This window comes from Hyla sarda, chromosome 3 (genome assembly GCF_029499605.1).
Source record: "Hyla sarda isolate aHylSar1 chromosome 3, aHylSar1.hap1, whole genome shotgun sequence".
NCBI classification, from domain to species: Eukaryota; Metazoa; Chordata; class Amphibia; order Anura; family Hylidae; genus Hyla; species Hyla sarda.
Genome location: NC_079191.1, coordinates 322,624,774 through 322,651,026, shown reverse-complemented (window position 1 = coordinate 322,651,026; position 26,253 = coordinate 322,624,774).

Below are 26,253 nucleotides of genomic sequence, written 5' to 3'. Positions count from 1 at the left end.
TGGTGGAGCCTTTGGTAGCAGCCATCCGTAGGGACCCTACTATCTGTGGTATTCCCAGGGGGTCTATTGTAAAGAAGGTTTCCCTTTATGCAGATGACAAACTGGTGTACTTAGCGGATGCTGGGGATTCTCTCCTGTCCCTTATTGATTTACTTGACCAGTTTGGTTTGGTTTCGGGCTTGCGGGTCAACTGGACTAGGTCCTCCCTAATGGTGCTCTTGTCTGGTGTCCCTCCTCTCTTCCGGCAGGGGTGCAGGTGGTACCTCATTTTAGATACTTAGGGGTGGAGGTGACTGCGTCCCTGGTGGACTATGTGTCCCTAAACTGAGCCGCTCTTATGCTCCACTGTGGAGCGGTTGACTGCCTGATCCTCGCTCCCTCTCTCCCTAGCTGGTAGGATCAAAACATTTAAAATGATTTACCTCTCTAAATTCCTTTACCTTTTTCACTTAGCTCACCTGATCCCCCTAGGAAATATTTAAATACATTATGTGGTACTTTGGGATCCTTCAACTTGCAGGGAAAACCTCTCAGACTTTATTGGGCTCTTCTCCAGGCTCCTAAACGGCTTGGTGGCTTAGCTGCCCCTGACGTATGGTCTATGCGACGTGGTGGATCGATCTGGATCTGTGGAACTCGGCGACAGCCTTGGCTGGAGCAATTATGGGATCCTATGAAGCTCTCACTAACTCACTCTACAGGTATCATTCCCACTCTTCCTTTTCTACTCCTCTTTAAACTATAGCTAAAGTGTGGTCGGTGGTGTTGAGTAAATTTCCGCAGCCTCTTGTATCTCCTAGGGCACCCTAGTGGGGGAATGTACATTTACCTCACCTACATGGGTTATAGGAGGCCAGTTTCTGGGGTTCTCATGGAGTCAAATTTGTGATCCACTTGTTTGGGGAGGATTACATTTTTTTATCCTTCTTGGACCTGAAGGAACATTATAGCATCCCTGCAAATGCCTTTTATAGGTATATTCAGCTTAGGCAAGCGGTTCAGGCGCAGTTTGGCTCCCTGACGTTTACTTCTGCATTTTCTGATGTGGAGCTTCTCCTGGCCATTACGGATCTTTCTAAACCCCTTACTCAGTCCTATGCTCTCCTGCAGACACTGGGGCCTAGCCCTTTCTCACAAGCCTTTCATAAATGGGTGGCCGATATCCCGGATTTGTCTGAATGTCAGTGGAAGGAGGTTGAAGGCTCCGATTATTCCACTGTGGTTAGTAGTAGAGATATGCTGATCCAATCTAGATATGTTTTGAGTTTGCATTATACCCCTGCTAAGTTGAAGCGCATTGGTGTTTCCCTGTCTGATCTGTGTTTTTGTTGTCGCAAGTGCCCTAAACATTTTGACAAGGTATGGACCCCGTGGCTTTTACTGGATGTGTCGGCTGACCCACCGGCTAGATTATCCCAGTGAGTTTTCTATAGAGTCCTGCTGGGTGGGGTTACCGGGTTGTGTGCGTATGTGTGTCTGTTTGCGTTGGGCTTCCTCCAGTTGGGTCTCGGATGCAACCTTCTGTCCTACTGGCAAATCTTTTTGCATACTTTTGAATCCCTATCACTGTGCTGGAGTCGGTATCTTGGACCTGCGGAGACTGTTTGTGTTTCACCTTACTGGTGATGTTTGTTACTTAAAACGCCAAAATTAAATAAATATATATATATAAAAAAATTAAAAAAAGGAATGACAGCAGACAGGTGTCGATGCTCCTGCACATTCAGTGAGGCGAATGATTTGGAGGCCAGCTTCAAAAAGGGCAGCAAGAAGTACAGTGACTGGACTAAAGAGAACTTGGGTAAAGCTATTTTCTCTGATGAATCCCCTATTTGAAATGTTTGGGACATGAAGGAGAATGATTGTCCAGAGGAGAAAAAGTGAGCGCTACCATGAGTCCTGTGTCATACCAACTGTAAAGCATCCCAAGATCACTTAAATTTGGGGTTGCTTTTCATACAAATGGCTCACAAGTTTGCCTAAGAACCATGAATAAACAATGGTATCTAAATATTCTCAAAGAGCAACTTCTCCCAACAATTCAGGAGCAATTTGGTTATGGACACAGTGATAACTCTGTGAACAAAACATTTACATTTTGGGTCAGGCGGTACTACATATCCTGGGATATGCAGGGTCAGCCCAAGGCATTGTGCTGCCTGGGTCCAAGAATGAAATGGTGATTGGATACATTTGGCTTTTATTAGGATAAAATGGAAATATTCCCATATCCCTTATCCAAAAACATTTGTTTTACCTAATTGACATAATACTGATTCCTGCTGGAGAAAGCCCCCAAGCGATGTCCTATTTTGTAGTATGAAATCAAATACTACTACTACTTGGATTGTTTGCCGGTGGATGCCTTACAGAGACCGGGGGGGACTATAAGGGAGCTGAATCTACAATACTTTTATGCAACTGTAGGTGTGGTGCAATTAGCATAACACAGTTTGGTAAGAGGCGACTATTTAACTTTACATTCTGACCATCGTTCCATACTGTCCTCACGAGGTGTACACCACTATCTTTTTTACCCTTTCTACAGGCAAGTAGGTAGCTAGGTAGGATGTTAGATAGGTAGACAGCCAGGTAGGTAGGTTGTTAGCTAAGTAGATAACCAGGTAGGTATGTAGCTAGTTAGGTAGGTTGTTGGCTTGGAAAATACCCAGGTAGGTAAATAGCAATGTTGGTAGCTATCTATCCAGCAAGGAAGGTAGGTAGTTTGCTTGCTACCTAGGAGATAGCCAGGTAGGTAGCTCGGCAACTAGGTAGGCAGCAACAAGATAGGTCGCTATTTAACAAGGTAGGTAAGTAGGCAAGTAGCTAGCCAGGCAGGCAGCTGTTTAACTGGGTAGCCAGGCAGGCAGGTAGCTAGGCCAATTGGTAGGTAGGCAGGCATTCTCCTCCCCTAGCTAGGTAGGTAGCCAGGTAAATATCCTCTACCCCTCTTTCTATATGATTGCTATGTCCCCTATACTTTCTATATGATTGTTATGTCCCATATTTCTATATGATTGTTATGTCCCCTATACTCTTTGACCCAGATGTATTAATCTGTCTAATGTGTCTGATTTTATTCTCAGACAGATAGCAACCGATAACAGCTCAGTTTTCATTTCTGCATATGAGCTGTGATTAGTTTCTATCTGTCTGAGACAAAAATCAGACACCCTTGTATGTCAGAGAGAGTGATACATCTGGGCCTATATGCTTCCAGCTATTTTTGCATATGTATTCTACCAACTGTCTTTAATTTTTATATAGATCTTTATAGGGCAATATCTGTTGTGGCCACCAGGTGGCTGAGGTGCTGCATGTTTATTATCTTTAAGAGTAGCTGTGTCTTAATGTGGCCCTGGGCTTACAATTAGTGGCCACAAGGTGGAGATATTTGAAAACACAGGACAGTATATGAAATGGCTTCTACATGCAGGTTTATTAAAAGGCGAATTTTGAAAGGAAATGAAAAAAGAAAACTCAGACTAGGCCGATGGTACACCTTCAAACAAGAAAATCACCCTAAGCATTTTTACTTTTTTAATGAATTTGCTAAACTTTCTAAAATTCTATTTTTATTATGGGGTATTGAGTGGAGAATAGAGGGAGAGGGCTGCATTTTTTTTATTTTAGCACAAGGCCACAACATATCAAAATGTGAAAGAAGTGAAAGGGTTAATCGCTTTCCAAATGCACTGTAGCACAACATAATTACTGTGTGCTATTTACTTTAAGCTACAAAATTCAATTCAATGTGCATAAAGAGACCCAAATAGTTCTGCACATACTTTATCTTTAATATTACAAAATCAACAACTCCTTTAACCCCTTGGGGACAAAGCCCATTATGACCTTAAGGACCAGAGCATTTTTTTGCTACTCTGACCACTGTCACTTTAAAGGGGTACTCCCGTGGATAACTTTTCTTTTTTTAAATCAACTGGTGCCAGAAAGTTAAACAGATTTGTTAATTACTTAAAAAATATAAACCCTTCCAGTACTTATGAGCTGCTGAATACCACAGAGCTCTCTGCTGACATCATGACCACAGTGCTCTCTGCTGACATCTCTGTCCATTTTAAGAACTGTCCAGAGTAAGAGAAAATCCCCACAGCAAACATATACTGCTCTGGTCAGTTCCTAAAATGGACAGAGATGTCAGCAGAGAGCACTGTGGTCCTGATGTCAGCAGAGAGCTCTGTGTTCCAAAAAGAAAACCATTTCCTCTGTACTATACAGACCCTAAAAAGTACTGGAAAGATTAAGATCTTTTAATAGAAGTAATTTAAAAATCTGTTTAACTTTCTTGCACCAGTTGATTTAAAAAAAAAAAAAAAAAAGTTTTCCACGGGAGTACCCCTTTACGCTTTAACCCCTTCCCGCTATTGGATGTATTCATACGTCCAGGCGAACTACACGGCAGCATTAACCATATAGATGCCGTGATCAGTTCTGATCACGGCATCTATGGTGTTTGCAGGGGGAGCGCTCTCCCCCTGCCCATCAACGGCGGCGCCGCGATAAAATAAGGTGGATCGGGGGTGTCCAAGACACCCTCGATCCCCCTTGAAGAGATAGGAGTGAGGTGGCAGGGTAGCCACCCCTCCTATCCCTGCTATTGATCGGCGGAGCGATCGACCAATAGCAGACTGGGGGCGGGGGGGTTAAAGTTCGGTTCCCCCCGCTATGCCCACCCATCGGTGTCCGGGCACAGCGGGGGGAACCGTGTAGTAGCGGCGGCGGCGGCAGCGGTGGTCACTTACCCGGCGGCGGCTGTGATCATGGCGGCGGTGGAGGTGAGTATGGTGCCGCGTGTCCGGGAGTCTGTTGCCTAGCAACATCTGCAGGGCGACCGTTTAGAGAGTGGTCTCTAAACTGTGGCCCTCCAGATGTTGCAAAACTACAACTCCCACCATGCCTTGACAGCTGTTTGCTGTGTTGGCATGCTGAGAGTTGTAGTTTTGCAAGATTTAGAGGGGTTCAGGCTAGAGATCACTGTCAGTGGTCTCTAAACTGTAGCCCTCCAGATGTTACAAAACTACAACTCCCAGCATGCCCAGACAGCAGTTTGCTGTCTTAGCATGCTGAGATTTCTAGTTTTGCAACATCTGGAGGGCCACAGTTTAGAGACCACTGTCAGTGATCTCTAGCCTGAACCCCTCTAAATCTTGCAAAACTACAACTCCCAGCATTCAGGAACAGCAAATGGCTGTCTCGGCATGCTGGGAGTTGTACTTTCGTTCCTCCAGCTGTTGCATAACTACATCTCCCAGCATTCCCTTTGGCAATCAGTACATGCTGAGAGTTGTAGTTCTGCAACAGCTGGAGGCACACTGGTTGGGAAATACCGAGTTAGGTAATAGGTTCTATTACCTAACTCAGTATTTTCCAACCAGTGTGCCTCCAGCTGTTGCAAAACTACAACTCCCAGCATGCACGTTCTGTCAGTGCATGCTGGGAGTTTTAGTTTTGCCCCCTCCCATGTGAATGTACAGGTTACATTCACACTGGCGGCGGATTACAGTGAGTTCCCTGCTTCAAGTTTGAGCTGCAGCCGCAGCTCAAACTCCTAGCGGGAGACTCAGTGTAATCCGCCGTCAGTGTGAATTTAACCTAAAAACACTACACTACACTAACATAAAATAAAGAGTAAAACACTACATATAAACACGTACACTGCCCCCCCCCCCCTACCACCCCCCTTCCCCCCCCAATAAAAATGAAAAACGTATCCTACAGCAGTGTTTCCAAAACGGAGCCTCCAGCTGTTGCAAAACAAAAACTCCCAGCATTTCCGGACAGCCATTGACTGTCCAAGCATGCTGGGAGTTTAGCAACAGCTGGAGGCACCCTGTTTGGGAATCACTGGTGTAGAATACCCGTATGTCCACCCCTATGCAAATCCCTAATTTAGGCCTCAAATGCGCATGGCGCTCTCACTTTGGAGCCCTGTCGTATTTCAAGGCAACAGTTTAGGGACACATATGGGGCATCGCCGTACTCGGGAGAAATTGCCTAACAAATTTTGGGGGGCTTTTTCTCCTTTTACCCCTTATGAAAAGGTAAAGTTGGGGTCTACACCAGCATGTTCGTGTAAAAGAAAACATTTTTGTACACTAACATACTGGTGTTGCCCCATACTTTAAAATTTCACAAGCGGTAAAAGAAAAAAGACCCTCCAAAATTTGTATCGCAATTTCTCCTGAGTACGGAGATACCCCATATGTGGGCGCAAAGTGTTCTGGGGACGCACAACAAGGCTCAGAAGGGAGAGTGCACCATGTAAATTTGAGGTCTAAATTGGTGATTTGCACAGGGGTGGCTGATTTTACAGCGGTTCTGACATAAGTGCAAAACAATAAATACCCACATGTGACCCCATTTTGGAAACTACACCCCTCACGGAATGTAATAAGGGGTACAGTGAGCATTTACACCCCACAGGTGTCTGACAGATCTTTGAAACAGGGGTCTGTGAAAATGAAAAATAAAATTTTTAATTTGCACAGCCCACTGTTCCAAAGATCCGTCAAATGCCAGTGGGGTGTAAATTCTCCCTGCACCCCTTATTACCTTCCGTGAGGGGTGTAGTTTTAAAAATGGGGTCACATGTGGGGAGGTCCACTGTTCTGGCACCACAGGGGGCTTTGGAAATGCACATGGCCAAATTCTCTATCCAAAAGCTCAATGATGCTCCTTCTCTTCTGAGCATTGTAGTTCGTCCCCAGTGCACTTCACGTCCACTTATGGGGTATTTCCATACTCAGAAGAGATGGGGTTACAAATTTTGGGGGGTATTTTCTGCTATTATCCCTTGTAAAAATGTAAAATTTGGGGGAAAACAAGCATTTTAGTGTAAAAAAAAATAATTTTTTTTTACGTCTGCAAAAGTCGTGAAACACCTGTGGGGTATTAAGGTTCACTTTACCCCTTGTTACGTTCCCCAAGGGGTCTAGTTTCCAAAATGGTATGCCATGTGGGTTTTTTTTCTGTCCTGGCACCATAGGAGCTTCCTAAATGCGGCATGCCCCCAGAGCAAAATTTGCTTCCAAAAAGCCAACTGTGACTCCTTCTCTTCTGAGACCTTTAGTGCGCCAGCAGAGCACTTTTCATCCCCATATGGGGTGTTTTCTGAATCGGGAGAAATTGGGCTTCAAATTTTGGGGGGTATTTTCTGCTATTATCTTTTTTTTTTAAATGTAAAATTTTTGCTAAACCAAGCATTTTTGGTAAAAAAAAAAACATTTTTTTTTTACATATGCAAAAGTCGTGAAACACCTGTGGGGTATTAAGGTTCACTTTATACCTTGTTACGTTCCTCAAGGGGTCTAGTTTCCAAAATGGTATGCCATGTGTTTTTTTTTGCTGTCCTGGCACCATAGGGGCTTCCTAAATGCGACATGCCCCCCGAGCAAAATTTGCTCTCAAAAAGCCAAATATGACTCCTTCTCTTCTGAGCATTGTAGTTCGCCCGTAGTGCAATTCAGGTCAACTTATGGGGTACCTCCATACTCAGAAGAGATGGGGTTACAAATTTTGGGGGGTATTTTCTGCTATTAACCCTTGCAAAAATGTGAAATTTGGGGGGAAACACATTTTTGTGAATTATTATTATTTTTTTTTTTTAACATATGCAAAAGTAATGAAACACCTGTGGGGTATTAAGGCTCACTTAATTCCTTGTTACGTTCCCCAAGGGGTCTAGTTTCCAAAATGGTATGCCATTTTTTGCTGTTTTGGCACCATAGGGGCTTCCTAAATGCAACATGCCCCCAAAAACCATTTCAGAAAAACGTACTCTCCAAAATCCCCTTGTCGCTCCTTCGCTTCTGAGCCCTCTACTGCGCCCGCCAAACAATTTACATAGACATATGAGGTATGTGCTTACTCGAGAGAAATTGGGCTACAAATTCAAGTATAAATATTATCCTTTTACCCCTTGTAAAAATTCAAAAATTGGGTCTACAAGAACATGCAAGTGAAAAAAATGAAGATTTTGAATTTTCTCCTTCACTTTGCTGCTTTTCCTGTGAAACACCTAAAGGGTTAAAACACTTACTGAATGTCATTTTGAATACTTTGGGGGGTGCAGTTTTTGTAATGGGGTCATTTATGGGGTATTTCTAATATGAAGACCCTTCAAATCCACTTCAAACCTGAACTGGTCCATGAAAAATAGCGAGTTTGAAAATTTTGTGAAAAATTGTAAAATTGCTGCTGAACTTTGAAGCCCTCTGGTGTCTTCCAAAAGTAAAAACTCATAAATTTTATGATGCAAACATAAAATAGACATATTGTATATGTGAATCCAAAAAAAAAATATTTGGAATATCCATTTTCCTTACAAGCAGAGAGCTTCAAAGTTAGAAAAATGCTAAATTTTCTATTTTTTCATCAAATTTGGGGATTTTTCACCAAGAAAGGATGCAAGTTACCACAAAAATTTACTACTAAGTTAAAGTAGAATATGTCACGAAAAAACAATCTCGGAATCAGAATGATAAGTAAAAGCATTCCAGAGTTATTAATGTTTAAAGTGACAGTGGTCAGATGTGCAAAAAAGGGCTGCGTCCTAGAGGTGAAAATGGGCTGTGTCCTTAAGGGGTTAATAACTCTAGGATGCTTTAACTTATGAATTTGATTCCGAGAATGTTTTTTCGTGACATATTCTACTTTATTTTAGTGGTACATTTTCGTCGATGCTTGCATCATTTCTTGGTGAAATATTTCTAAATTTCATGAAAATGTAGCATTTTTCTAGCTTTGAAGTTCTCTGTGGACATACCAAATAAATTATATATGGATTCACATATACAATAGGTCTACTTTATGTTGGCATCATAAAGTTGACATGTTTTTACTTTTTGAAGACATTAGAGGGCTTCAAAGTATAGCAGCAATTTTCAAATTTTTGGGAATTTTTCAGGGACCAGTTCAGTTTTGAAGTGAATGTGAGGGTCTTTATGTTAGAAATACCCCATAATGGAACCCATTATGAAAACTCAACCCCTCAAAGTCTTCAATGACATTCAGAAAGTTTGTTAACCCTTTAGGTGTTTCACGGCAAAGTGGAATTTTGAATTTTCACAAAGGGTAAAAGGAGAAAAAGACCCCCAAAATTTGTAACCCAATTTCACTTGAGTAAGGAAATACCTGTGGATGTAAAGTGCTTTGTGGGTGCACTAGAGGGCTCAGAAGGGAAGGAGTGACAATGGGATTTTGGAAAGCGAATTTTGCTGAAATGTTTTTTTGGGGGCATGTCTCATTTAGGAAACCCCCATGATGCCAGAACAGCAAAAAAACAAGGGGTACAGTGAGCCTTAACACCCCACAGGTGTTAAATAAAATAGGATGTGAAAATGAAAAATGTTATTTAACTAAAATGAAACTAAAAAAGAAAAGAACTTCCTGTGGTGTATATAGCAGCTGATAAGTACTGGATGGGTTAGGATTTTTAAATAGAAGTAATTTACAAATCTGTTTTAATTTAAGAAACAAATAAACATGTTTTCCACCGGAGTACCCCTTTTAATCGTTTGTTCTCATATGTATACATGCAAGCATTAAGTGCAGTATTTAAAGACCTTCACAGCTGTGATAGGTTAACCCCTTAAGGACCACGGGTTTCTTCGTTTTTACACTTTAGTTTTTTCGTCCTCACCTTTTAAAAATCATAACCCTTTCAATTTTGCACCTAAAAATCCATATAATGGCTTATTTTTTGTGCCATCAATTCTACTTTGCAGTAACAGTCATTTTACCCAAAATACTACGGCGAAATGGAAAAAAAAAATCATTGTGCGATGAAATTGAAGAAAAGTCGCCATTTTGTAACTTTTGGGGGCTTCCATTTCTACGCAGTACATTTTTCGACACCTTCTCTTTATTCTGTAGGTACCTTATTGTCACTGAAGAAAAGGCCCGCAGGCATTGAAACGCGTCTGACTTGTGTATAGCACCTTACCATTTAAGTGTATACCACTCTGGACATATGTCTTTTTTCGACCGTACTAACTATGTAACTCTAAAGAGACTATATCCACACATAGTGGCTAGCAACTGCTGGATGATCACAGAATTGGGACCACTGCAACATGCGCACAGCTAGTGCTTAATCCAGACACGCAGCTGCTCCCAGCACTTCATTCACAGCCTCACACAGCCCCGGACGGCAGAGTTCCTGGACACCTTCCCCATAGGCCGGACTCCTTCCAGTGCCAGCCCAGGATACCGACAGCCCACCAGAGAACCACTCACCCAGGTCAGGATCTGAATCTGCACTGCACCCCTTACAGGACATCGCGGTCTGCTGTGATCGCTATCCACAAACAGCGCTGCCTGCCGAGATCGCTATCACGCTGAACAGAAGGGTGAGTGGTGCTGTGCACCGGTACCTAGTATTTCAAGACCGTAACATAGTTACTACAATTACTGTTACAATTGCTACTACTGCTACTATCGCTATTGATATGATCTATAGGATTCCATAGGAGTCTACACATTACTGAACTGTGATCCATAGGAGTCTATTCATTGCTGAACTGTGACACTGAATTGTGAATTTCCCACATTGGATTTTTCCATACACTACTGGACATCCTGGGACTTCGTAATTGTCACTATCTGAGAATACCAATTCTTGCTAACCACTTTAGCGAACATTCATTTCTATTACTTATTGGTGCATTTTCATATATTTTTTAAATTTTTCATCTGCATTTATTGATCAATTACCAATACATTCCTGCAAGGGCCCTGCAGAGTGATTGGTTATTGATATACTATATTATACTATTAACAATAAATAATCTTTTGAGATCCATTATTTCTATTTTTATTCTTTATATTCTAATTTACAAATCTGTTTAACTTTCTGGTGCCAGTTGATATATAAAAAAAAAGTTTTTTCCTGCATAACCCCTTTAACCTCTTCAGGACATAGGGCGTATGGATACGCCCTGCATCCCGAGTCCTTAAGGACCGAGGGCGTATCCATACGCCCATGGGAATTCCGGCCCCCACCGCTAGCCGGTTGGGGACCGGAGCCGGATGCCTGCTGAAATCGTTCAGCAGGCATCCCGGCATATCGCCCAGGGGGGTCATTATGTCCCCCCATGTCGGCGATCGCCGCAGATCGCTGGACAATTCAGTCCAGCGATCTGCGGCGATTCCGGGTCAATCGGGTCTCCAGTGACCCGATGACCCGGAATTACTGGCTGTTCGGGGCCGTCTCTGACGGCCCCGAACAGCCAGAGCCTGCAGGGGTGAGGTGGCACTGGTGCCACCTCACGATCGCCCTGATTCGTCGGCCGGATTACCGGCCAACCAATCAGGGCGCCTGCTGCGGGTGTCACTCCCGCACCCGCTCCGCCCCTCTTCTGGAGGACGTGAGCGGGTGCGGGACGTGCACCCCGGGTGCTGGGGACCCCGATCCCCGGCGCCCCTGTTGGGATCGGGGACCCAGGAGCAGCTGCGGCAGCGGGACTGACCTGCAGCGTCTGGATCGTTGGAGGTGAGTGACAGCCTCCTGCTGTTGCTTAGCAACAGCTCCCAGCATGCAAAAAGGGCATGCTGGGAGCTGTAGTTATGCAACAGCAGGAGGCAGACCACCACAACTCCCAGCATTCCCTTATGGGCATGCTGGGACTTATGGTTTTGCAACAGCTGGAGGCACATTCTTTCTATGGAAAAGTGTACCTTCAGCTGTTGTATAACTACAACTCCCAGCTTGCACAAACAGCTAAAGTGCATGCTGGGAGTTGTAGTGGTGCATCTGCTGGTTGCATAACTACAACTCCCAGCATGCCCGTTGGCTGTCGGTGACTGCTGAGAGTTGTAGTTTTGCAACAGCTGAAGGCACACTGGTTGTGAAACTCAGAGTTTTTTTTTACCTAACTCAGTGTTTCACGACCGGTGTGCCTCCAGCTGTTGCAAACTACAACTCTCAGCAGTCACCGTACACCATGCACCGTACATGCTGGGAGTTGTAGTTTTGCAACAGCTGGAGGCACACTGGTTGTGAAACACTGAGTTAGGTCACAAACTCAGTGATACATAACCAGTGTGCCTACAGTTGTTCCAAAACTGCAACTCTCAGCAGTCACCGACAGCCAACGGGCATGCTGGGAGTTGTAGTTATGCAACAGCTGGATGTCCCCCCCAATGTGAACGTACAGGGTACACTCACATGGGCGGAGGATTACAGTAAGTATCTGGCTGCAAATTTGAGCTGCCGCAAACTTTCTGCTGCAGCTCAAATTGCCAGCGAGAAACTACTGTGAACCCCCGCCCGTGCGACTGTACCCTAAAAACACTACACTACCACAAAAAATAAAATAAAAAGTAAAAAACACTACGTATACACATACCCCTACACAGCCCCCCTCCCCTCCCCAATAAAAATGAAAAACGTCTGGTACGCCACTGTTTCCAGAACGGAGCCTCCAGCTGTTGCAAAACAACTCCCAGTATTGTCGGACAGCCGTTCACTGTCCAGGCATGCTGGGAGTTTTGCAACAGCTGAAGGCACCCTGTTTGGGAATCACTGGCGTAGAATACCCCTATGTCCACCCCTATGCAATCCCTAATTTAGGCCTCAAATGCGCATGACGCTCTCACTTTGGAGCCCTGTCGTATTTCAAGGCAACAGTTTAGGGTCACATATGGGGTATCACCGTACTCGGGAGAAATTGTGTTACAAATTTTGGGGGGTATTTTCTGCTTTTACCCTTTTTAAAAATGTTAAATTTTTGGGAAAACAAGCATTTTAGGTAAAAAAAAAATTTTTTTTTTACATATGCAAAAGTCGTGAAACACCTGTGGGGTATAAAGGTTCACTTAACCCCTTGTTACGTTCCCCGAGGGGTCTAGTTTCCAAAATGGTATGCCATGTGTTTTTTTTTTTGCTGTCCTGGCACCATAGGGGCTTCCTAAATGCGGCATGCCCCCAGAGAAAAATTTGCGTTCAAAAAGCCAAATGTGACTCCTTCTCTTCCGAGACCTGTAGTGCGCCAGCAGAGCACTTTTCACCCCCATATGGGGTGTTTTGTGAATCGGGAGAAATTGGGCTTCAAATTTTTAGGGGTATTTTCTGCTATTACCCTTTTTAAAAAAAAAAATTTGGGGGAAAACAAGCATTTTAGGTAACATTTTTTTTTTTTTTTTTTACATTTGCAAAAGTCGTGAAACACCTGTGGGGTATTAAGGTTCACTTTATCCCATGTTACATTCCCCGAGGGGTCTAGTTTCCAAAATGGTATGCCATGTGTTTTTTTTTTGCTGTTCTGGCACCATAAGGGCTTCCTAAAGGTAACATGCCCCCCAAAAACCATTTCAGAAAAACGTACTCTCCAAAATCCCCTTGTCGCTCCTTCCCTTCTGAGCCCTCTACTGCGCCCGCCGAACACTTTACATAGACATATGAGGTATGTGCTTACTCGAGAGAAATTGGGCTACAAATACAAGTAAAAATTTTGTCCTTTTACCCCTTGTAAAAATTCAAAAATTGGGTCTACAAGAACATGTGAGTGTAAAAAATGAAGATTGTGAATTTTCTCCTTCACATTGCTGCTATTCGTGTGAAACACCTAAAGGGTTAAAACGCTGACTGAATGTCATTTTGAATACTTTGGGGGTGTAGTTTTTATAATGGGGTCATTTATGGGGTTTTTCTAATATGAAGACCCTTCAAATCCACTTCAAACCTGAACTGGTCCCTGAAAAATACTGAGTTTGAAAATTTTGTGAAAAATTGGAAAATTGCTGCTGACCGTTGAAGCCCTATGGTGTCTTCCAAAAGTAAAAACACGTCAATTTTATGATGCAAACATAAAGTAGACATATTGTATATGTGAACCAAAAAAAATGTATTCGTAATATCCATTTTCCTTACAAGCAGAGAGCTTCAAAGTTAGAAAAATGCTAAATTTTCAAATTTTTCATCAAATTTACGGATTTTTCACCAAGAAAGGATGCAAATATCGACAAAAATTTACCACTATGTTAAAGTAGAATATGTCACGAAAAAAACAATCTCGGAATCAGAACGATAACTAAAAGCATTCCAGAGTTATTAAAGTTTAAAGTGACAGTGGTCAGATGTGCAAAAAACGCTCCGGTCCTTAAGGCCAAAATGGGCTCCGTCCTGAAGGGGTTAAGGAAAGATCACAGCGAGTGTCACTCCTGACACGTGCTGTGATCCTCCTGTGTAATTTATAGATGCGGCCGGCCGCTCTTCTATGATCCCCTGCACTGACGTATATATACACCTATTCATATTTCCCGCAGAGAGCTGTGATTGGCTGTAACCATCTGGCCAATCACAGTTCTCTGCGGGAAATATGAATAGGTGTATATATACGTCAGTGCAGGGGACAATAGAAGAGCGCCCATTCACATCTATACCTTATACAGAAGGATCGCAACGGAACCCGGGTCGATCTGTCAATTAGTACAGGTGCTACTACTCTCATCATGGAACAGTGTGTTCCATGCTGGAAGTAGTAGTACAACCTAAAAAATAGGAAAAAAAGTGAAACACACACACACACACTGCCCACACACATAAATTGATCCCTGTTTAAAAATTAATAAAAATGTTGTTATAAAAAAGAGAAATTTTGTTAAATACAATTTTTTACATCACTACTGTATCTTTCCTTTTTCTTTTTTTTTTTTTTATGGTTTTACCGTACGAAATAGTATTAAAAAAGGTATCTTCATCACTTTTTTGGATCGCTAAAGTCCAAAAGAGAATAAAAAACGCCTGCAAAAATGCCAAAGTTAAAACCCACATGGTGTTTTTCTTAGCGTTTTTTTACTCCCAGAGACTTCTATGGGAGAAAAACGCCACGATTTCAGGGGAAAAAAACACCATAGGCTCCACATGCTGCGATTTTGCAAAACCACCAAGGAGCTGAAAAACGCCAAAAAAGAGTGAAAAAACGGCAAAAGGATAAAAAAAAAAAAAACACCAAACTGAAAAACGCCAAGTGGAAAAATAATTTTGCGATTTCCCATTGATTTACAGAATTGGCGTTTTCCCCCCCAAAAAAAACAAGTGGAATTCCAGCCTCATGCATGTATTAAAGTATTTCTAGAGGAAACCTTGTATAGCCAGATTTTAGTAATCCAATTTCAGAAAAATTAGTTTTTTGACCACTTTATATTAGCTTTTCTTAACATGCCTGAAACAAATACTTTGTTTCCCATAAAAAGTATGCATATTTTACCCCCACTTCGCTTACATCCTTCGCTGCACCTTCTCACCTGTTGAATAGAATGCTACCTTCACACCGAAGGGTTTCTCTGCCTGGCTCCCAGAATACTCCACTTTAGACACTAAAGACTTGGTTAACATCTTAGGATTTTCATTGAAAACCCTTCTACAAGATAAACTGAAATGACTCTCAAGTACCTGCACAGAACATACATATCTTCACTCATAGGCTATAAATGGGTATCAATCCCACAGACTCTTGCCTTCGCTGTGGTGTCCCCCCAAGCAGACATTTCAGACTGATTGTGGTTATATGCTCTATTCTTTAGCATTTTTGGCAAAAAAAAAGTACCTATTTGACCAACTTTGTTCCTTTTGACGCAATAAGGAGAATGTTTGGCTGGGTGGACACTAAAACCTAAATTTATGACACGGGAACTGAAAAAAAACTAAACTCTTGCACATGGTCTCTGCAGCTGCTCGAAAAACATTCTTGAAAAAATTGATAGATCCACTCGCTCCCCAAGTAAACTCTTTTTGGAAAAACTATTTACTATTCAATATGAATTAGATTGAAGCTTCCCTTCATAAAGGTAAATAAAGTAGAAAGTTTCTTCAATGTATCGGCAAACTACATTTCTAATATGCTCTCTAACACACAAACGGCCATTAATGGACACTTTTAGTATATTTCTTGGTACCTTGAACAGGAAATCGGGCATCACTGTGTCATGTAACTTTCCCTTTGGATTGCTCTCTGATCCTTATGTATGAAGTCCTGTTTTGGTCATGTATTACTGATTTGAACAGTTCTTGACTCTATTCTCCCATAGCGCTCAGTTTATTTCTTATTTGCTGCATTGCCTGGGAAGTGTTCTCCCTATGAGGGAGATTTATCAAAACCTGTGCAAAAGGAAAAGTTGCCCAGATGCCCATAGCAACCAATCAGATCGCTTCTTTCATTTTGCAGAGGCCTTGATAAAAATGAAAGTAGTGAGCTGATTGGCTGCTATGGGCAACTGGGCAACTTTTCCTCTGGACAGGTGATCTGATTTATTTCATTTTGAAACATTTTTTAATAAATACAATTTGCAAAAATAACAAAAACAAACAACAACTTGTTTAATCACTGCATCTAACTGATACATTTATCAGCCTTGGATGTTAAAATTATTCAAAATTCATATGAAAAAAGTTCACTTATGCCTCATCTCGTTCTAAGAATCAGTACAACAATTACTCTTGTATGACAGGAATGCTATCAGGTTCCGCCTATTGGCACAGTGATCTTGTTTACAATATGACTTATGATATTGTATGGGGTAAAGGAAGCATGCAATTTCCAGGCAACTGCCTATGCTAGGTCACAATGCATCCCTCCCTGTTATTACAGCACTATGCTGCCTACAATACAGATTAGGTTTAACATGTTACTTCCCTACCATGTCATTCTATCTCATATACAGTATCTCCCATAAAAGTGAGTACACACCTTACATTTTTGTAAATATTTTATTATATCTTCTCATGTGACTACACTGAAGAAATGTCACTCAGTTACAATGTAAAGTAGTGAGTGCACAGCCTTTATAAACAGGGTTTAATGTTGTGTCCACTCATAATTACTAAGGGCTATTCTGTTATTTTTGGTTCTTTGAATGTGAGACAGGGGCAGCAAAGTTAGACTAGTTACTAATATACCTCGCTTACCTATGTTTGGTGGCTGGTATGGAATTTATTTAACATTCTTTTCTCAAGAAGTAAATTTTCAGCAGCCTACAAAAAGACTGTTATCTTGGACCTTTCCAAGCTTGCTGTGCAGCCCGAGACAATACATTATAAATCAGGCGCTGAAAGGGGGCTTGGCTGCTTTGTCTGTTGCGTGTGGAGCCAGCCCCATTTTGATGTTACTGGCGCACATGTGTGTGCATCCATCATCACACAGATCCACAGCTTGTGTGTCAGGTAATGCCAGGCAAGTCATGTGATCAAAAGGAGCTTGGCTGTGCTGCAATGGGTGGGGAGACTGATGCGTGGGAGGGAAATAAGTCCCCTCCCACCTTGAAACAAAGCATCCTAGGAATTGTACTCTGAGGGAGGCAATGGAAACCAGAAGTTGCCAGTTCCCAAAAACAAGCCAGCAGCACGATACGGCCATTGACCTCCAAAGCATGCCCATTACTGTATAACATGGGCCATGGGCAACTGCAGAGGAAGAGTAGTGATGTTGCCCATGGCAACCAAACAGATAGCTTTTTTCATTTTTTAAGAGACCTGTGAAAAATGAAAGCAGCAATCTGGTTGCCATGGGCAACTGCACCACTCTTCCTCCAGACAGGTTTTGATAAATCTCCCCCTTAATTACTAAAGTCCACTTGTGTTGGATAACACCTTTAATGTCTAAACCTTGGCAACAAAAGTGAGTATACTCCAAAGTGAAAATGTCCAAATTGGGCCCAAAATGTCAATTGGGCCTGGAGTTTACCAGAACTTAAAGGTTGCCACTGGAGTCCCCTTCCACTCCTCCGTGAACACACCGCAAGGATGGAGACCTTGTGCTCCCCCACCTGCCGTTTGGTGAAGCGCTAAAAACACTCAATAGGGTTTAAGTCTGGAGACATGCTTGTCTAGTTCATTTCATTTACTCTCAGCTTCTTTTTAGCAAGGCAGTGTTGTCTTGGAGGTGTGATTTAGGTCGTTATCAAGTTTGAATAGTGCCCTGTGTCCCAGTCTCCAAAGCAAAGGGATTATGCTCTGCTTCAGTATGTCACAGTACATGTTGGCATTTTTGATTCCCTCAATGAACTGTAGCTCCCAAGTGCCAGCAGCACACATGCAGCTCCAGACCATGAGACTCCTACCACTTATGCCTGACTGTAGGTAAGACACACTTGCCTTTGCACTCCTCAGCTGGTTGCCATTACACACGCTTGACACCATCTTAACCTAATAAGTTTATCTTGTTCTCACCAGACCACAGGACATGGTTCCATGCATAAATGTCCTTAGTTTGCTTGTATTCAGCAAACTGTTTGTTTTTTCTTTTGTAGTATAGTATTGTGGGAGTGACCATTCTTTGTAGGATCATGAGAGACACTGACTGTATATGATGATACATAAAATAGAAAAGTGTCAATGGGGGTTCTTTTTCTGCATATTCATTTGTTCTGTGTTATTCACAGCTTTAGGATCCAGATCCAATATGGATTTCAGACAACTTGAACAGACATGGTTGTCTCAATTGGATGAGGTGTTAAAGGACAGTCCTGGTTTGATTTTAAATTCTGATGAACATGTTATGAGAGATAATTTCATGAAATTAAAAGCATTATTGCACAGGCGTACCCGCACCTGGTGGAATAAGGTGATTTTTGAAAAATATTTATGAAGAAGATTAATCCCTAGAGGGCTTAGGGTGCAGGTTTGCCCCTCATTCCCGGTGGATGACGCTACAATCACCCGCCTTTTCCAATAAAAAAAAAAACACAGTGTAAATAAAAATAAAAATAAACATATGTGGTGCGGAAATGTCCGAATTATAAAAATATATCATTAATTAAACCGCTCGGTCAATGGCGTGCGCGCAAAAAAATTCCAAAGTCCAAAATAATGCATTTTTGGTCACTTTTTATATCATTTAAAAATGAATAAAAAGTGATCAATAAGTCCTATCAATGCAAAAATTGTACCGTTAAAAACTTCAGATCACGGCGCAAAAAATGAGCGCTCATACCGCCCCATACACGGAAAAATAAAAAAGTTATAGGGGTCAGAAGATGACAATTTTAAACGTATTAATTTTCCTGCATGTAGTTATGATTTTTTCCAGAAGTCCGACAAAATCAAACCTATATAAATAGGGTATCATTTTAATCGTATGGACCTACAGAATACATATCAGGTGTCATTTTTACTGAAAAATTTACTACGTAGAAACGGAAGCCCCCAAAAGTTACAAAACAGCGTTTTTTTTTTCAATTTTGTCGCACAATGATTTTTTTTCTCGCTTCACCATAGATTTTTGGGCAAAATGACTGACGTCATTACAAAGGAGAATTGGTGGCGCAAAAAATAAGCCATCATATGGATTTTTAGGTGTAAATTTGAAAGAGTTATGATTTTTTAAAGGCAAGGAGCAAAAAACGAAAATGCAAAAACGGAAAAACCTCCGGTCCTTAAGGGGTTAATTAATGATATATTTTTATAATTTGGACATTTCCACATGCGGTAATACCACATATGTTTATTTTTATTTACACTGGGTTTTTTTTATGGGAAAAGAGTGGCTAAATGATCTTTATTCACTTTTTCTTTTCACTTTTTTTTTGCAGTGTTATAGCTCCCATAGGAGGCTATAACACTGCACACACTGATCTTTTACATTGATCACTAGTTTCTCATAGGAAACCAGTAATCAATGATTATGCCGCTTGACTGCTCATGCCTGGATCTCAGGCGCTGAGCAGTCATTCGGCGATCGGACACCAAGAGGCAATGGAGAATCTTTGCCTGTACTGTGCCGGTACCGAACACTTCCTGAAGGATTGTCCTATCCGTCCTCCCCGCCTGGAAAGACGTACGCTGACTCCGCACAAGGGTGAGACAGTTCTTGATGTCAACTCTGCTTCTCCACGCCTTACTGTGCCTGTGCGGATATCTGCCTCTACCTTCTCCTTCTCTACTATGGCCTTCTTGGATTCCGGATCTGCAGGAAATTTTATTTTGGCCTCTCTCATCAACAGGTTCAACATCCCGGTGACCAGTCTCGCCAGACCCCTCTACATCAATTGTGTTAACAATGAAAGATTGGACTGTACCGTGCGTTACCGCACGGAGTCCCTCTTAATGTGCATCGAACCTCATCACGAAAAAATTGAGTTTTTGGTCCTCCCCAATTGCACTTCCGAAATTCTCCTTGGACTACCGTGGCTTCAACGCCATTCCCCAACCCTTGATTGGTCCACAGGAGAGATCAAGAGCTGGGGTACTTCTTGTTTCAAGGACTGTCTTAAACCGGTTCCCAGTACTCCCTGCCGTGACCCTGTGGGTCCCCCTGTAACCGGTCTCCCTAAGGCTTATATGGACTATGCTGACGTATTTTGTAAAAAACAAGCTGAGACTTTACCTCCTCACAGGCCTTATGACTGTCCTATTGACCTCCTCCCGGGCACTACTCCACCCCGGGGCAGAATTTATCCTCTGTCCGCCCCAGAGACTCTTGCTATGTCTGAATACATCCAGGAAAATTTAAAAAAGGGGTTTATCCGCAAATCCTCCTCTCCTGCCGGAGCTGGATTTTTCTTTGTGTCCAAAAAAGATGGCTCCCTACGTCCTTGCATTGATTACCGCGGACTTAATAAAATCACGGTAAAGAACCGCTACCCCCTACCTTTGATCGCCTTCAAGGTGCCCACATCTTTACCAAACTGGACTTAAGAGGTGCTTATAATCTCATCCGCATCAGGGAGGGGGACGAATGGAAAACTGCATTTAACACCAGAGATGGACACTTTGAGTATATAGTCATGCCCTTTGGCCTGTGCAACGCCCCTGCCGTCTTCCAAGACTTTGTTAATGAAATTTTTCGTGATCTCTTATATTCCTGTGTTGTTGTGTATCTGGACGATATTCTGATTTTTTCTGCCAACTTAGAAGAACATCGCCAGCATGTCCGCATGGTTCTTCAGAGACTTCGAGACAATCAACTTTATGCCAAAATGGAGAAATGTCTGTTTGAATGTCAATCTCTTCCTTTCCTAGGATACTTGGTCTCTGGCCAGGGACTACAAATGGACCCAGATAAACTCTCTGCCGTCTTAGATTGGCCACGCCCCTCCGGACTCCGTGCTATCCAACGTTTTTTGGGGTTCGCCAATTATTACAGACAATTTATTCCTCATTTTTCCACTATTGTGGCTCCTATCGTGGCTTTAACCAAGAAGAATGCCAATCCTAAGTCCTGGTCTCCTCAAGCGGAAGACGCATTTAAACGGCTCAAGTCTGCCTTTTCTTCTGCTCCCGTGCTCTCCAGACCTGACCCATCTAAACCCTTCCTATTGGAGGTTGATGCCTCCTCAGTGGGAGCTGGAGCGGTCCTTCTACAAAAAAATTCTTCCGGGCATGCTGTTACTTGTGGGTTTTTTTCTAGGACCTTCTCTCCGGCGGAGAGGAACTACTCCATCGGGGATCGAGAACTACTGGCCATTAAATTGGCACTTGAGGAATGGAGGCATCTGCTGGAGGGATCAAAATTTCCAGTTATCATTTACACCGACCACAAGAATCTCTCCTATCTCCAGTCTGCCCAACGGCTGAATCCTCGCCAGGCCAGGTGGTCTTTGTTCTTTGCCCGTTTTAACTTTGAAATTCATTTTCGCCCTGCCGACAAGAACATTAGGGCCGATGCTCTCTCTCGTTCCTCGGATGCTTCGGAAGTAGAGGTCTCTCCGCAACACATCATTCCTCCTGACTGTCTGATCTCCACTTCTCCAGCCTCCATCAGGCAAACTCCTCCAGGGAAGACCTTCGTTTCTCCACGCCAACGTCTCGGGATTCTCAAATGGGGTCACTCCTCCCACCTCGCTGGCCATGCGGGCATCAAAAAGTCTTTGCAACTCATCTCTCGCTTCTATTGGTGGCCGACTCTGGAGACGGATGTTGTTGATTTTGTGCGGGCCTGTACTGTCTGTGCCCGGGATAAGACTCCTCGCCAGAAGCCTGCTGGTCTCCTTCATCCTCTGCCTGTCCCCGAACAGCCTTGGTCCCTGATTGGTATGGACTTTATTACAGACTTACCCCCATCCCGTGGCAACACTGTTGTTTGGGTGGTCGTTGATCGATTTTCCAAGATGGCACATTTTATTCCTCTTCCTGGTCTTCCTTCAGCGCCTCAGTTGGCAAAACAATTTTTTGTACACATTTTTCGTCTTCACGGTTTGCCCACGCAGATCGTCTCGGATAGAGGCGTCCAATTCGTGTCAAAATTCTGGAGGGCTCTCTGTAAACAACTCAAGATTAAATTAAACTTCTCTTCTGCTTATCATCCTCAATCCAATGGGCAAGTAGAAAGAATTAACCAGGTCCTGGGTGACTATTTACGGCATTTTGTTTCCTCCCGCCAGGATGACTGGGCAGATCTTCTACCATGGGCCGAATTCTCGTACAACTTCAGAGTCTCTGAATCTTCTTCTAAATCCCCATTTTTCGTGGTGTACGGCCGTCACCCTCTTCCCCCCTCCCTACTCCCTTGCCCTCTGGTTTGCCCGCTGTGGATGAAGTGACTCGTGATCTTTCCACCATATGGAAAGAGACCCAAAATTCTCTTTTACAGGCTTCATCTCCCATTTTTTCTCCCGGAGACAAGGTATGGCTCTCCGCTAAATATGTCCGCTTCCGTGTCCCCAGCTACAAACTGGGACCACGCTATCTTGGTCCTTTCAAAATCTTGTGCCAAATTAATCCTGTCTCTTACAAACTTCTTCTTCCTCCTTCTCTTCGTATTCCTAATGCCTTTCATGTCTCTCTTCTTAAACCACTCATCATCAACCGTTTCTCTCCCAAACTTGTTTCTCCCACTCCTGTTTCCGGCTCCTCTGACATCTTCTCCGTAAAGGAGATACTGGCCTCCAAGACGGTCAGAGGGAAAAAAAATTTTTGGGTCGATTGGGAGGGCTGTGGTCCTGAAGAGAGATCCTGGGAACTTGAGGACAACATCCTAGACAAAAGTCTGGTCCTCAGGTTCTCAGGCTCCAAGAAGAGGGGGAGACCCAAGGGGGGGGTACTGTTACGCCGAGCGCTCCGGGTCCCCGCTCCTCCCCGGAGCGCTCGCCACATCCTCGCTACTGCAGCGCCCCGGTCAGATCCACTGACCGGGTGCGCTGCGATACCGCCTCCAGCCGGGATGCGATTCGCGATGCGGGTGGCGCCCGCTCGCGATGCGCACCCCGGCTCCCGTACCTGACTCGCTCTCCGTCGGTCCTGTCCCGGCGCGCGCGGCCCCGCTCCCTAGGGCGCGCGCGCGCCGGGTCTCTGCGATTTAAAGGGCCACTGCGCCACTGATTGGCGCAGTTGTTCTAATTAGTGTGTTCACCTGTGCACTCCCTATGTATACCTCACTTCCCCTGCACTCCCTCGCCGGATCTTGTTGCCATTGTGCCAGTGAAAGCGTTTCCTAGTGTGTTCCTAGCCTGTGTTCCAGACCTCCTGCCGTTGCCCCTGACTACGATCCTTGCTGCCTGCCCCGACCTTCTGCTACGTCCGACCTTGCTCTTGTCTACTCCCTTGTACCGCGCCTATCTTCAGCAGTCAGAGAGGTTGAGCCGTTGCTAGTGGATACGACCTGGTTACTACCGCCGCTGCAAGACCATCCCGCTTTGCGGCGGGCTCTGGTGAATACCAGTAGTAACTTAGAACCGGTCCACTAGCACGGTCCACGCCAATCCCTCTCTGGCACAGAGGATCCACCTCCTGCCAGCCGAATCGTGACAGTAGGAGACTCTCCTCGTGTCCCAGAGCTGTTCGGGATGCCGCTATTTCGCCACGGACATCCCGAACAGCCCCCTGAGCTAGCCGGCAGTGATTTACTTTCACTTTAGACGTGGCGTTCAACTTTGGACCCCGCGTCTAAAGGGTTAATAGTGCACGGCACCGCGATCATTGCCACGCTATTAGCCAAGGGTCCCGGCCGTTGCCGGGCCTGACCCGCTATGACGCGGGGCCACGTCGGCCCGCGTTATAGAAAGGACTCAGGATGTACCGGTACGTCCTTGGTCCTTAAGAGGTTAAGAGGCAAACGTGAATCCAGTAATAACTTGCTTAACCCCTTAAGGACTCAGCCATTTTTTGCACATCTGACCACTGTCACTTTAAACATTAATAACTCTGGAATGCTTTTAGTTATCATTCTGATTCCAAGACAGTTTTTTCGTGACATATTCTACTTTAACATAGTGGTAAAATTTTGTGGTAACTTGCATAATTTCTTGGTGAAAAATCCCAAAATTTTATGAAAAATTTGAAAATTTAGAATTTTTCTAACTTTGAAGCTCTCTGCTTGTAAGGAAAATGGATATTCCAAATTTTTTTTTTAATTCACATATACAATATGTCTACTTTATGTTTGCATCATAAAATGTATGTGTTTTTACTTTTGGAAGACATCAGAGGGCTTCAAAGTTCAGCAGCAATTTTCCAATTTTTCACAAAATTTCCAAACTCACAATTTTTCAGGGACCAGTTCAGGTTTGAAGTAGATTTGAAGGGTCTTCATCTTAGAAATACCCCACAAATGACCCCATTATAAAAACTGCACCCCCCAAAGTATTCAAAATGACATTCAGTCAGTGTTTTAACCCTTTAGGTGTTTCACAGGAATAGCAGCAAAGTGAAGGAGGAAATTCACAATCTTCATTTTTTACACTCGCATGTTCTTGTAGACCCAATTTTTGAATTTTTACAAGGGGTAAAAGGAGAAAATTTATACTTACACACACATACCTCATATGTCTATGTAAAGTGTTCGGCAGGCGCAGTAGAGGGCTCAGAAGCGAAGGAGCGACAAGGGGATTTTGGAGAGTACGTTTTTCTGAAATGGTTTTTGGGGGGCATGTTGCATTTAGGAAGCCGCTATGGTGCCAGAAAAGCAAAAAAAAAAAAAAAAAACACATGGCATACCATTTTGGAAACTAGACCCCTTGAGGAACGTAACAAGGAATAAAGTGAGCCTTAATACCCCACAGGTGTTTCACGACTTTTGCATATGTAAAAAAAATATATTTTTCACTAAAATGTGTGTTTCCCCCCAAATTTCACATTTTTGCAAGGGTTAATAGCAGAAAATACCCCCCAAAATTTGTAACCCCATCTCTTCTGAGTATGGAGGTACCCCATAAGTTGACCTGAAGTGCACTACGGGCGAACTACAATGCTCAGAAGAGAAAGAGTCATATTTGGCTTTTTGAGAGCAAATTTTGCTCGGGGGCATGTCGCATTTAGGAAGCCCCTATGGTGCCAGGACAGCAAAAAATACCCACATGGCATACCATTTTGGAAACTAGACCCCTTGGGGAACGTAATAAGGGGTACAGTGAGCATTTACCCCCCACTGGTGTCTGTCAGATCTTTGGAACAGTGGGCTGTACAACATTTTTAATTTGCACAGCCCACTGTTCCAAAGATCTGTCAGACACCAGTGGGGGGTAAATTCTCACTGTACCCCTTACTACATTACATGAGCGGTGTAGTTTCCAAAATGGGGTCGCATGTGAGGGGGTGACCATTGTTCTGGCACCATGGGGGCTTTGTAAACACACATGGCATACAATTCTAGCCACATTCTCTCTCAAAAAGCCCAATGGCGTTCCTTCTCTTCTGAGCCCTGTAGTTCGCTCGCAAAGCACTTTACATCCACATATGGGGTATTTTCTTACTCAGAAGAAATGGTGTTACAAATTTTGGGGGGCTTTTTCTTCTATTACCCCTTGTGAAAATAAAAACTTTGGGGTAACACTAGCATTTTAGTTAAAAAAATATCAGATTTTTCATTTTCAGGGTGCAGCTGTGCTTGGGGAGAAGATGGCTAGAAGGGTGGAGGAGTGTTTAAACTAGGGACTTGGGGGGAGGGAACCTACAGCAAAGAGGGGGAAGATAGTGTAGATAGAGAGGTGGGAATTATAAATGTACCTGGGGGTGGAGCGGAGGGAGGGGTTAGAATAGTTAATAGGAATAGGCTTCATAGGAAAATAAAACTTACACCCTTGAATCCCATTAACCCCAATAACATAAAGGATGGAAATGTAAAGTGTATGTTCACAAATGCCAGAAGCCTAGCAAATAAAATTGGGGAGCTTGAGGCCTTAATACTGGAGGAACATATTGATATAGTTGGGGTCACTGAGACATGGCTGGACTCCTCGCATGACTGGGCTGTCAATCTACAGGGGTTTACATTGTTTCGCAAAGATAGAATGAACAGAAAAGGTGGTGGAGTCTGTCTGTATGTTAGAAGTGGTATGAAAGTCAGTGTGAACGATGCCATA